At 41.0% G+C, this 13,966-nt stretch overlaps 1 long non-coding RNA gene and 1 pseudogene across 1 annotated transcript; one reads left to right on the top strand and one right to left on the bottom strand.

Moving 5' to 3' along the window:
• Positions 1 to 406: 406 nt before the first annotated feature.
• On the bottom strand, positions 407 to 1,369 carry LOC102124515 (proteasome subunit alpha type-3-like; annotated as a pseudogene).
• Positions 1,370 to 8,425: 7,056 nt separating this feature from the next.
• Positions 8,426 to 10,019, top strand: LOC135971991 (uncharacterized). Its single transcript, XR_010588504.1, has 2 exons — positions 8,426 to 9,771; positions 9,881 to 10,019. It is a non-coding gene; the product is annotated as an uncharacterized lncRNA (long non-coding RNA).
• Positions 10,020 to 13,966: the final 3,947 nt, after the last annotated feature.

Below are 13,966 nucleotides of genomic sequence, written 5' to 3'. Positions count from 1 at the left end.
TGAACAAATAATGGCTAAAAATTTCCTGAATTTGATTTTTTAAAATTAAAACATGAATCTAAACATTTAAGGAGCTCAATGAACTCCAAAAAGGATAAATGCAAAAAGAATCATGCCAGGACACATAATCAAATTATCAAAAGACAAAGATGGGGAAGCAACTCATCATGTACAAGTGATCTTTAATAAGACTGATGGTGGGTTCCTCCTTAGAAATCATAGAGGCCAGAAAGCAGTTGGGTAATATTTTTAATTTTTAAGATTATCTTGTTATTGTTTCTGTTTTGTCTTTTACAAGATGAAAATTTAATAAAAATTGTTCAGTGGGTATGTGTAATCCACAGGGCTATATAGTTACATGGGATTGTGATAGGAATTTAAAATAGAATAGATGCTGGAGTAAATGTTACATATTATCATCATCTGACTTGTCTTCTTCATTCAAAGATTCTTTAGCATATTTATCTGCTTATTCCCTTATACCTTTTGAAACAATTTCATGTCTTCCTTTAGTTAAACCACTAACCCCGCTGAGTTCTTAAGCTTTATCCTTAACTTCATCATGTACTATGTAAATTACTTGAGCAACTTCTTTAACAGTGTCATAGCAGGTCGTTGCTTTCATTGGAAGCTTTTCTATTTCTGTTTTACAGCTTGCCTGGCTTTGCCCATGGCACAGCCCCAATAACCATATAAAACACATGATGAGTCCATCATGGAAAATTGTGCACTGTCATTCATACTGTAAGATCCTAACATGAAACTGAAGGCAAAAGATCTAACGGCACTATAGAGTGTATATGCATGTATATACATGTCCACTGTGTTTGCAAGATGTTTTAGTGGAGTGTTATAGCCAAAGTTAGATTTAAAGTTGGAAACTTCTTCTCTTGCTATGTCTGCTAAAGAGCAAGCAACTTCCAACAAACCTGCTGCCAGCATTCCAACATTCCAATCCAATGTGCTGATCAACATTAATAAGTCATTTGTTGGAAACTCCTTCACAAAGTTTTGAAAGCACTAATTTTTTTAGACCCCAAAAGCAATGCTATGTTTATATATGATTCCAATCACTATACTATTTCCCACAGCCTTCATAGCATATTCAACTTGAAAAGCTCTTTCACCAGAAGAGAATGTAGAGGGTGACAGGTCATACTTAGGGCCTGATGGGAGGTGATTGGATCATGAAGGTGGATTTCTCATGAATGGTTTAGCACCATCCCCTTGATGCTCTTCCTGTGATAGTGGGTGAATTCTTGCAAAATCTGGTTATTTAAAAGTATGTAGCACCTCCTCTCCCCTCTTGCTCTCTCTCGCTCCTGCTCAGGCCATGTGACATACCTACTCTTCCTTTGCCTCCTGCCATGATTGTAAGTTTCCTGAGGCCTCCCCAGAAGCCAACCAGATGCCAGCATCCAATGCTTCCTTCACTCTCTGTCCTGCAGGAGAGACTAGGCAATTACCCATTTTATAACTTCAAGTCAACATTGTATTAGAAATTCCTGACAGTGCGCAAAAAAAAAAAAAAAAAAGAAATTAAGACATAAGAATTGGGAAAAAGAAATTAGACTATAATTATATTATAAATAATAGGTTTAATTATATAGAAAACATATAGAATTTAAAAATAGGAGAATTTAAAAATAGTAGAATTTAGCACAGTGCCTTGTTATAGAAGCAATTTATAATAGTTAATTTCATATTCATATACCAGCAGCAAGCAACTAGAAAACATAATTTAAAAGAACATAAAATTTGAAATAGCATGAAGCAATATTGAGTACAAAGGAACAAATACAGCCATGTGTTGCTTAATGATGGGAATACATTCTGAGAAATGGGTTGTTAGGTGATTCTGTCATTGTAGGAACATCATAGAGTATACTTACACAAACCTAGATGGTATAGCTTACTATACATCTAGGATAGATACTATACCCTAGGCTACAAACCTGTGTAGCATGTTACTGTACTGAATACTGTAGGCAATTATAACACAATGGTAAGTATTTGTGTATCTAAACATATCTAAATATAGTCTTAATTTAGCAATTTTACTCTTAGGAATTCATCTCATAGAAATTCAGCTCATAGAAGTAACAGCATCAGTATAGAAGGAACACACATACACAAGGATATAAACCATTGGTTGTAGTTATTTAATACAAAAAGGAAAGAGTTTTAATGCCCATCAGTAATGGATGTGATTGAATAATTGTGATATATCTATTCAATGAGGCAGTGGATAGTGATTAAAAAGAAAGTGTCAAATCTATTGAATCTATCTGGAGGGACGTTCATGATATTGGTAAACTGGAAAGGCAAGTCTCAGTGTGAAGTGTATAATACAATACTGTTTTTATAAGTTCAACCAAAAATCCATAGGGATATTGCTGATATTTGATCATTTTTAAATCTACGAAAATGGAAAGTTCGTATAATTCATTATAATATTTGAGAATGTTTATATGAGAAAGGGAATGTTGTAGGAAGGCTCATCCCAGGCTCTGAGCTATGGTTAGCCTACTGTGGTAGGTGAGAGTTCACACAGGGAAGATCATCTACTTTTCCTTAAGCCTTCCTGCATCATTTATTTACATGGATTGCAATAAAGTTTTGCTATTTTTGAAATTTTTAAAAAATCTATTAAGGTTAATTTATAAAAATGAAAAAGTTTTTTATTTGAAATCTTTTTTTTTTTTTTTGAGACAGAGTCTCGCTCTGTCGCCCAGGCTGGAGTACAGTGGCCTGATCTCTGCTCACTGCAAGCTCCGCCTCCCGGGTTCACGCCATTCTCCTGGCTCAGCCTCCCAAGTAGCTGGGACTACAGGCGCCCGCCACCGTGACTGGCTAATTTTTTGTATTTTTAGTAGAGACAGGGTTTCACCGTGTTAGCCAGGATGGTCTCTATCTCCTGACCCCATGATCAGCCCGCCTCGGCCTCCCAAAGTGCTGGGATTACAGGTGTGAGCCATCGCGCCCAGCTGAAATCTTATTTTCATCATTTCAAAGCAAGTGTTTCATTATACTGGCAACTGACTTCTGAAAAGGTAAGTTTCAGAATGTAATATGCACTTCCTAATTTACTGCCTAATGGATAACTAAATGAATAAATGAGTGATAGCATTTTGATGACTTTCCCCCCCACATGCATACTTCACAGCATTATTTTAATCTAATCATTAAAGTAAAAGGCTCATTCACCAGAATGTAAGTTCCATCAGGGAAGGAATTTTTGTCTGTTCTATCCATTGTTGTATTTACAGCTCATAAGCTGGTATATAGTGAGTGCAATTGTTTTTAAATGAATAAATGAATGCTTTGGTGGGAGTGAAAAGGAAGACGAAAATTCTCCAGTAGTTTGTGTGATTCTGTGAGATGGTAGACAACGGGAATGATGGTTTTGTATCAACTTGGGTGAGATAAGGAAATTGGTACTTTTACAATATGGTACAAATTTTTCTGTACCTAATCAACAAAAGGCAACAATATTTTTCTTTTCCTATTTGAATTAGATTTCTCTTTAATTACTCATCACTGTTGATTAATATAATAGGTTACTGATACTCTACAGAAATACAACACACCAGCTGCTGCTCCCTTTGGCAAAGTTCAGGGGTTTTGTTTGTTTGTTGGGAACAGGATCTTGCTCTGTCGCTCAGGCTGGAGTGCAGTGGCCCCATCAAAGCTCACTGCAGCCTCGATCTCCTGGGCTCAAGTGATCCTCCTGCCTCAGCCTTCTGAGTAGCTGGGACTACAGTTGCATGCCATCACATCTGCCTAATTTTTTACCGTTTTGTAGAGACAGTGTCTCACCATGTTGCCCAGGCTGGTCTCTAACTCGTGGGTTCAACTGATACTCCCACCTTAACCTCCCAAAGTGTTGGGATTGCAGGTGTGGGCCACCATGTCCGGTGAAAGTTTAGGTTTCATTCCAAATATTTTGAGTAGGTAACTGACTTCGGCTTTTAAAAGAGAACTCTAGCCATTGAGTAGAAAATAGACATGGGGGAGGAGGAGTGGAGAGTGATAGTCGTGGTTCCAGTGAGGAGGCCATCGCAGTGATTAAGTGAAGAGGTGATGTTAGCTTGGACCAGGATAATGGCAGGATTTGAGGTGTAGTCAATTAGAAGAGAAGCCTATTTAGAGCTAGAAATAGTAACTGGCTTATTTGACCATTTCAATCCCACAGGGGTATACATTTGAAACAGTTTTATTTTATTCTAGTTACTATTAAATCTTCCTTTCTTGTCCCTTTACAGTATTTCTGATAGGTGGCACAGTTATCTGATCATGTGCAAGCATTATAATGCCTGATCTAGCCTATTTCAATGTAAAACTTTATCTCAATTTTAATTTCATGTTCATCTCTTCTCTACACCCTACCCACACATGCTCACTCCCTATCTCCCATTGCTACCCATGCAGGCCAATTTTGGAATGGGAGAGGGGAGATGAAAAGGGACAAGTCACTTTTTTTTTCCTTTTTGAGACGAAGTCTCACTTTGTCGCCCAGGCTAGAGTACAGTGGTATGATCATAACTCACTGCAGCCTCAATCTCCTGGGCTGAAGCCATCCTCATGCCTCTCCAGTGTCTGGGACTACAGGCACACACCACCTCGCTGGGCTAAGTTTTAAATTTTTTTGTACAGATGGGGACTTGCCATGTTGCCCAGGCTGGTCTCAAACTCCTAGGCTCAAGCAATCCTCCCAGCTTGGCTTCCCAAAGTGCTGGGATTGCAAGCGTGAGCTGCCGCGCCCGGCCTTCACTTTTATTTAAGTGGTTGTGTGATTAATTGCAAACCTCTCCACTTTGTTGATGCCTTCTGTGCAGCGGACATCCAAGTTCTTTGGCCTTTTGAGTGGTCATATGGAGGCTGTCAGAATGATTCCAATGAGACCTCCCTCTGCCTAGTTTTCTGCCAGGGGAGATCGGACCTCTTCTAATCCAACCTCTTCTAATCTCTCAGCTCCATCCCCATGGTCTTACTGTCTGGTTCCCTTTGTCATGCTGCCAGTCCCCTGATGTGGTGACATAAGTCTTGTTACCTCCCATCACTTTGGTCTCAGGGAGTTCTAGAGTCCTTGCCACACCCAGTAATGGTCTTACAGGCAGCCCCACTGTGGTCCCTCTCTCTGCTCTGCCATCTCACTTCTCCCTTCTCTTTTCCCTGTTGAAGTCTGTTGCCTGAGCAAGAGCTAATATCAGTCTCCTTTCTCCACAGTCTCCGTTCTCTCGGGTATCCCAATTCCTGTGAGCTTCCCTCCTTTGCATGAGGAAGGAGGAAAAAGCCACAGCCCTCCTCTGAGGCTGTTGACTCACTGCCTCATTTCCCATGACTCTTTCTGACATTTCCTTCTGGGACAGGTTAAAAATGGGAGAGGGAATCACTGGGGCCATGTTTAGGAGTGGCATGACAGGTTCTTTTCCTATGAATAAGTCTGAGGAGGTGTCTGGCTGTTTTTAGAATATGGATTGTGCAAGATGTATCTTTTTTCTCAGAGCTGGATTCTAGTGGCCAATTCTGAGGCCACAAGAAAATTTCCACTCAACATCTTATTAGGGATGATTCTGAGGTTTGGGGCTGCACAAATAGAGTATCATCTACTGAGATGGGAGAACACTGCAGGTAGAAACAGTTTGGAGGTAGGAATCATGAGTTCTGTTTTAGATATTTTAAGATTAGATGAGGATTAGGCAACAAGTAAGGATGTGAGTTTGGACCTGAGGGGAGAGGTCAGTGCCAGAAACACACTTTTGGGACTCAGGAGAGTACAGAGAATGCCAGCATATATGAATAGATAGAGGAGAAAGAGAAGGTCAAAGGCTGTCCTGGGGTACTCCAAATTCAAAGGCCAGGAAAAGGAAAAGGAGAACCCAACAATGCAGACTAAGAAGGAACCAGCACCTATGAGCTAATGAAGTAGCATCGCTGTCTGGGGTACACACCTGGGGTTCATTGTCTCACGCCAAGGAAATCAAGGACACCGACACAAGAAGTGGGTTTAGGAGCTGAGGTTTAACAGGCAAAAGAAAGAGAAAGAACAGCTCTGCCTCTTGCAAGAGAGAGGGACACCTGAATCAGACTTCCAGCCCACAGCTCAGTGCACCAGATTTTATAGACAGGCTTGAGGAGGCAGTGTCTGATTTACATAGGGCCCACAGATTGGTTGGACCAGATGTGACATTTACATAACACATGGGGAAGCTGGCTACTCCACCCTAATCTTACTATGCAAATGGGGTCTTCACCTGGCTGGTGCCATGTTTTCTCCTCCTTACTGTACACATGGTTTGGCAAAGAGAAGGGAAGATGGAGCCGTCATTTTGATCATACCTAGTCCCAAGTCGCCTTTTCCTATTGACAGAACTGCTGGCATTCACCCATGCAGGCTTCCAGCTTGCTTGTCTATATCTGCAGCTTGATTTTACAGGCTGCTCTTTTTTAGAAAAGCAAATGATTTGGTGGCTGCTTTTCATTAAAAGGAAAACCTTACCGAGGACTTCCTTACCCTATCTGCCTAAATAATTTCTTTTTAACCTCTATATCAGTAAGAGGGACATCACTGGAAATGAAGTAAAAAGAGGGGTTTGAAAAATGGAAAACGGAAAATGGAAAAAGGAAATGACCAACTGTGTCGAATGCTGTTGAGAGGCTGAGTAAGATGAAGACTGACCACTGATCATTTAATATATCAAGATGGGGATCACTGGTGACAATAAGAAGAGTGGTTTCAGTGGAATAGTGGGGACAAAAGCCTGACAGGTGTAAGTTGAAGAGAGAATGAAGATGATGAAGTGGAAACAGTGCACATAGAAAACTCTTGAATTTCGATTTAAAGGGGCACAGAGAAAAATGAAACAATAACTGAAGGAGAATGTGGGGGATCAAAGAAATGTTTTTTCTTTAAGATGGAACATATTGTGCATGTTTTATACTGATGCAAATTTATAGAGGAAAAAATTTATGATGGAGGAGAGAAAATAACATGAGTAAAATTGCAATTATAATTAAGGTCAAAAGTATAATAAAGCCATAATTATGATGATCTTTATAAAAGTAAAAAGCACTATATCATGTAGGACTCTTGGTTGCAAGTAATAGAAATTGAATTCAAACTAGTTGAAAAAAAAATCAGTTGAGTTAAAAAAAAAAGGAAAGAATTTATTGACACAAATATCAATTGGGAGAATACAGAATGGGTCATAAAACTAGGGGAGAAGCCTCAAAAACTAGGGGTTTAACAGTGACCAAGCTCTCCTCATTCATCTTTCATGTCTGCTTCTGCTTTTCTTTGCATGTTGTTCTCGTTCTTTCATAGTTCAAATGTGCCTCTTCCACCTGGTCAGTGAGTTTGGTCACATTTTCCCAAAGCAACAGAAAAATCTTCCCCAACAGCACTAGCCAGTGAGTCCTTGGAGGGATGCTGAATGGTTGGCTGGGCTCATGTGTCCATCCCAGAACTCATCAGTTAGACTAGGGGGATGAGCATTCTTTGGCCAGGTGTGGGTGACATATGCAGCCACTGGCTGACTAGTGCTTACACACTTACTTCTTCCCTTGCATTTTTTAAAGTGCCCCTTACTGACAAATGCAACTCTTCTGTATATAGTCCATGCATTGCTTCCCAAAGAAAGACAACCTGAAGTCACTGGCATTCACCTTCAAGTCTGGTACCTCTTGTTGATGTACATTCCTTTGATGCAGATGTGGTCCAAACATATTTAAATATATTAAATAATACCTGTAAGAACCTCCAACACACACAATATCCAATGTTAGAGGGAAAAACAACTACAATGAGACCTCTCACTGATCCATGGCATAGTCATGTCTTGCGCTGCAGAGACAGGAAGGCCTCACTCCTTGACAGCAAATTGCCAATCTGGTTATGGTAAGCTTTGTACACCAGAAGGAACAAAGGTAAGCATTTGTCTTCCCTTCCCTGCACTGTTATTGGAGCCAGTGAGGGATATGAGAACTGCCTCAGCAACTGTGCCATGTAGGCCCGAAGTTCTCTGACAACACAACTCTCTTACCAGGCAGTCCACTCTGTTTCCTGGGAACCCTGTGATTGGTGAGGGATGCTGATGAGGGAAAGGGTGCAGACCTGGCCTAGCTAAGGGAGTGTTTCCTGGAGACACAGGGGGAGACATTACACAGCGGGCACAGCCTGTCATGTGTGCTTTTCAGCAAAACTCCATTTAAAAAAAACAATTTTTTTTTTTATTCCCTCAATCCATCTGCCCAAGGACAACTATCCAGGACATCCTCTTTGCTACATGCCAGGTAATGAGTTTATCCACAGATTGTGTGAACAAGATGTATTGTTTCCTGGCTGCTTATACTTTCATCTCTCTCTTTACCCTTTTAAATAATGCTTTGCTTTTTTTTACTTGAATCTTCTCTTTCATATATATAAGTAAGCTGAAGAACTGTAGTTACTTGAGTGAGAATAACTAACTCTTTCTGAAGTATTATTTTTTGAGACAGGCTCTTGCTCTGTTTCCCAGGCTAGGGTGCAGTGGCACAATCGTAGCTCACCACAGCCTCAACCTCCTGGGCTCCTGTGATCCTCCTGCCTCAGCCTCCAGAGTAGCTGGGACTACACATGTGTGCTACCATGCCTGGCTAATTTTTTTGATTTTTAATGGAGATGAGATCTTGCCATGTTGTCCAGGCTGGTCTCAAATTTATGAGCTCAAGTGATCCTCCCACGTCTGCCTCCCAAAGTGCTGGGATTAGAGGTGTGAGCCACCATGCCCAACTTAAGTATTATTTTTGACACTAGTGAAAACTTTTAAAAGTTCCCACACTCCTAGGAAAGATTTACAGCCAGTATACAAGATCAACCACCAGAAATGATTTTAAATCTACTTAATCAGTCAACAATTCACCTCTGCAAGCATGCTTCTGGAAGCCATCCCAGCAGCGACAACCCCTTGCTTGTGAAAGCAAACCAGCTGGGAATGGACTGCTTCAATGAACATACCACTGAGTGCCAACGAATCTACTAAAGTCTCACTCAAGTAACTACAGTTCTTCAGCTGACACTGACCTACTCTGCCAGTCACCAAACTCCATGCTTCTGCAGAACCGTATTAAGATCAGTTCCCTGATCTGCTTAGAGAGACTGGGCCTGGTCAGCATAGCTCTCCCTTATATAACCAAGCAATAAATTCAGCTTTATTTTTTGTTTATTGCGATGGTCTGAATGGTGTTCCCCTGAAATTAATATGTTGAAGTTTTAACTCCTAGTACCTCAGAATGAGACTGTATTTGGGGATGAGGTTGTTAAAGAGGTGGTTAAGGTAAAACAAGGTCATGTCAGTGGGCCGTGATCCAATATGATTGATGATGTCCTTATAAGAAGAGGAGATTAGGACAGAGATGCACACAGATAAAAGACTATAAGAAGACAGGAGGAAGACGGCCATCCACTATAGCAGGACGAGCCACAGACAAAACTCCTTAGATATTGGGTTAAAGAAGGAAGGAGCTTTATTCAGCCGGGAGCTTCCGCAGACTTGTGTCTCAAAAGCCAAGCTCCCCGAGACAGAAATTCCTGCCCCTTTTAAGGGCTTACAACTCTAAGGGGGTCTATGTGAGGGTCATGATCGATTGAGCAAGCATGGGGTACAGGACTGGGGCTGCATGCACTGGTAATCAAGACAGAACAGGACAGAACAGAACAGAACAGAACAGAAAATTTTGCAATGCTTCTTCACACAATGCCTGGAATCTATGGATGATACAAGCAGCTAGGTCAGGGGTTGATTTTTAACACCAGGATGGAGGTGCTGCGCTGGGCTATCTGACTATTGATCTTATTTTTGCCTTTCTGTAACTTTTGCTTCCTCTTTCTTTTTCTGAGGTATGACACAAGGAGAGAGGGGTGGTCTTCCGTACTTCAAGTCAAGGAGGACCTTAGAGGAAACCAGCCCTGTCAGCACCTTGACCTTGAACTTCTAGCCTCCAGCACTGTGAGAAAATAAATTTCTGCTGTTTAAGCCACCCAGTCTGTGATACTTTGTTATGGCGGCCCTAGCAAATTAATATAGTAATGTTTATTTTGGATATTGAGGTCTCTAGACACTAGAAATCAACATCAAAATTCTTACCGAATGAGGGTAATGACCCTGGACTTTGCTTGAGCACTTCTGTCTCCGAGTAACAGGCCTCATTGCTGTGCTCGGGTTCCTGGCCCTCAGGTTAGTGGTTTTCACTTGGACCTCAGGGTGGGGGCAGAGGCAGGCCACATCCTTAGGGTAGGGGGTTTACCTATGGAGGCACCAATACATTCCTTAATATTTCTCGTAAGCTAATTTGAGTGGGTCTCTGCCATTTGCAGTTGAGAGTACCGACTGATTAAGACATTAGTACCCAGAAGTAGAGTGCTAGAAATGAAAGATCCTAAAATGTGAACTGTTGTGTCAAGGTGGGGTAGGAGGCAGTGAGGCTCTCTCCATCTCCCTCCATCCCTGGGTGGGAAGTGGGCAGTCTTTATGATATGGTAATGAAGCAGCTCATTAAGATGTTATTGTAGTTTCTTTGGGATTCAGACCTGTACCTACTAAGGTGGAAGCTTCAGGGAATCCAGCAGAACAAAGTTAGGCTGCTCTGGTGTGAGAGGCAGTATCATATGGTGGTTTAAGAGCAAAGACTGAAATTGGACTACCTGGGTTCAAAGACCCTATCTCCTAGCTGTGTGACCTAGGGCAAGTTACTTAATCACAATTAAGCTTCCTCATCAGAGAAATGGGAATTAAAATAGTACCTAACTAACTGGATTATTGTGAGGATTAAGGGATTTAATATATATAAAGCACTTAGAATAGGCCTGGCACTTAGAAAGCATATGGACAGGTTAACTCCTGTTGTGTTGGTTACTTCTTGTGGCTCCTGCCAAGATCCTACTAGAAAGAGATGAGCCTTGGTCTTAGCTGGGAACAGCATACAGCTTTGTTAAAACAGATCATGCTCCTCACTGCTCTCATGCACCATCTCAGCAGACAGCAATCCAAGACTGCTTAGGGTTCGGAATTACAAAACCAAACTCCCCACTAAGGCTAAATTTGGTCTGAACAAAAGTAAGGGCAAGGCAAAGAGAATAGACATTAGACAGGGACCTGAAAGGATCCAGAAATGGGACTTTACATCCCACAGAGGAAACAGGTAAGGTGCTTCCATACAGTGACAGAGAATAGACCAGTGGCTGCCTAGGGAAAAGGTAGAGGAGGGGTGGATTTCAAAGGGTCATCCCATTTGGGGGTGACGGAAATGTTTACCTTGATTGTGGTGATGGTTTCACAGGTGTATATATTTGACAAATTCATCAAATTGTATACCTTAAATATGTGCAGTTTCTTGTACTCGAATCATACTTTAGTAAAGGTATAAACAAGAGAGAGCCAGAGGTAGAAGCTGCAATATCTTCTGTGACCTATCCTTGGGAGTCACACACTCATCATTTCTGCAGCATTCTACTGGTTGCAGTGATCAACCCTGATACAACATGGGAGGGAAATACATGGTGGTTTGCACACAAGAGGTGAGCATTCGTGGATCCATCTGGGGGATTTCTGGCCATCCCTCTATGTAGAGAGAACAATATGTACAAGGCCTTGAGGTGGGCTGGCATTCCAGAAAGCCTTAACTGATTACTCACCTCTGCTGAAAAGTTGACTGTTACTTGGTGCAATGGCTTTTTTGTTTTTTGGTTTTGTTTGTTTGTTTGTTTGTTTTGTTTTGTTTTGAGACAGGGTCTTGCTGTGTTGCCTAGGCTGGAGTGCAGTGGCACCATCAGTCTCGGCTCACTGCAACCTCTGCCTTCCAGGCAGTCTCAAGCGATCCTCCCACTTCAGCCTCGGTGCAATGTATTTTAACACATCATCTGTCACATCTTCCAAAATTTGAGTCCCAGGTTCTCCAGAACCTCAAGGGGTTAGTTAGACTAACCACTTTCAATGCCTAAGTCTTCTAATATGTCAAGTTCTCCTCTGACCTTACGCTTTGGTTTATAAAGAGTGAAATTATGAGAAGTGTCAGCATGTTTGCAAGTTGATGGGATGGAGTATGATTTAAGAAGCAAGAAAGAATCTTGTTTTCCTTAAATCTGAGAGCATAAATTTCTGTTCACTCTGCTTATCTCCAAGGCTGGTTCTGGCTGGAGAGGGGAGAAAAAAGAGAAAGAGAGAAAAGCATTGAGCAGTTTTAGAATTTTAAGAAAATATTCGCATATTTTAAGAAATTTAACCTAATTTTTTTAACTTTTTACTTTAAAATGATTATAGATTCACAGGAAGTTGCCAAGATGGAATAGATGTGTACCCTGTACCCCGTTCCCCCCACTAGTAATTTTACATAATTTTAAAACAATAACAGAACCAGGGGATTGGTATTGGCAAAATCCACAGACCTCATTCAACTTTCACCAGCTTTGCATGTACTCATGTGTGTATGAGTGTTTGAAGTTCTAGATTCGAAAAACCACCACCACTACTAAATCATATACCAAGATATATAAAGGGAAGTTTGAAACACGGCATTTAAGGGAGAGAGAGAGTGAGAGCCATAAACTGCTTATGTTTAAGAGTCTCAAGATATTGTGGAAATTGGCTAATCTAAACAAACAATCGCACTGATATGGGGAACTGCTTGTGGTGAATAGTGGAGTGAGATATTCTTATTGAGGGATCCCATGAGATTACTAAAGATAAGAAAATAACTTATATTTTCTTATAAATAAGACTCTAGGTAAGACCTTGTCTGCCTGAAGAATATCAGAAAACTAGACAATGACCTGAATGCTTGTACCTGGGGTATAGCCAGGCAGGTGTAAGCCGGAGCGTGTGGTGGGAGGCAGCTAATAGATTGCAGAGCTCCTCCTCTCCACTGTGGCCAGCCAGGTTGCAGGATTTCTGAGTAAGGGTGTTGTGAGTTTTGGGGGCAGGGCAATTCTTTGTTGGGTATGTCTTTACATAGTGCCCAGACCTTTAGCACTCTGATGGCACCCTGGCTAGCTGGCACTATGGCAACTGTTCATCCAACCCATTTCCAAAAGCATCTAAGGGATGTGAAAACACCCTCAATCAAAAACTACAAACCCCTTCTTGTTCTTGAGGAAAAATATTCCCTCCCTAGACTTCCTTGGTTCCTGTTTCCACTCACAGCTTCCACTCACTTTTTCTTTTTCCCCCACCCAGGGACTGCCAATCTTGGAGGATCTGGATTTTTAAAGTTATTTTTGTGTAATTCTTTTGTTATGGAAGGTGGCAATTGCTTACGCACAGCTGCCTTCATCTTAGCTGACCTGAATGGGCCTTAGCTGCCATGAATAGGCCTGAGCCCAGACCATCAAAAGTGGCCATTACTAAAAGGAGGGAAGGCAGGGTACCATTCTATTACATCTGCAATTAAAAATGAAGGTTACCAGTTATAGAAAGACTTTGGGACCCCTTGGCTGTGACTTTATTCAAAGCATTTTAATAATACTCAGAGAAGACTGACATATTTAATGCTAGCAACTCTCATTTTAACATTGACTTCAGAACATCAAGGAGGTTTTAAAAAATTGAATTTTAATTTTTAATTTTTGTGGGTACATAGTAGGTCTATATATTTATGGAGTATGTGAGATACTTTGATACAGGTATACAATGTGTAATAATCACTCATGGTAAATGGGGTATCCATCCCCTCAAGCATTTATCCTTTGTGTTACAAGCAATCCAATTTTACTCTTCTGGTTATTTTAAAACATACAACTAAATTATTATTGACTATAGGCAACCCATTGTGCTATCAAATATGAGGTCTTATTCATTCTTTCTAACTATAATTGTACCCATTAACCATCTCCAGTTTCCCCCAACCCTCTCACTACTCTTCTCAGCCTCTGGTAACTATCCTTCTACTCTCTCTGAAGGAGGTTTAAATTTCAAGGAAAGGAGAATTCAAC

The sequence above is a fragment of the Macaca fascicularis genome, chromosome 7 (assembly GCF_037993035.2).
Source record: "Macaca fascicularis isolate 582-1 chromosome 7, T2T-MFA8v1.1".
In the NCBI taxonomy this organism is placed as follows: domain Eukaryota; kingdom Metazoa; phylum Chordata; class Mammalia; order Primates; family Cercopithecidae; genus Macaca; species Macaca fascicularis.
The sequence above is the reverse complement of the archived record's forward strand: the minus strand, read 5'-3'. Positions and strand labels throughout refer to the sequence as shown.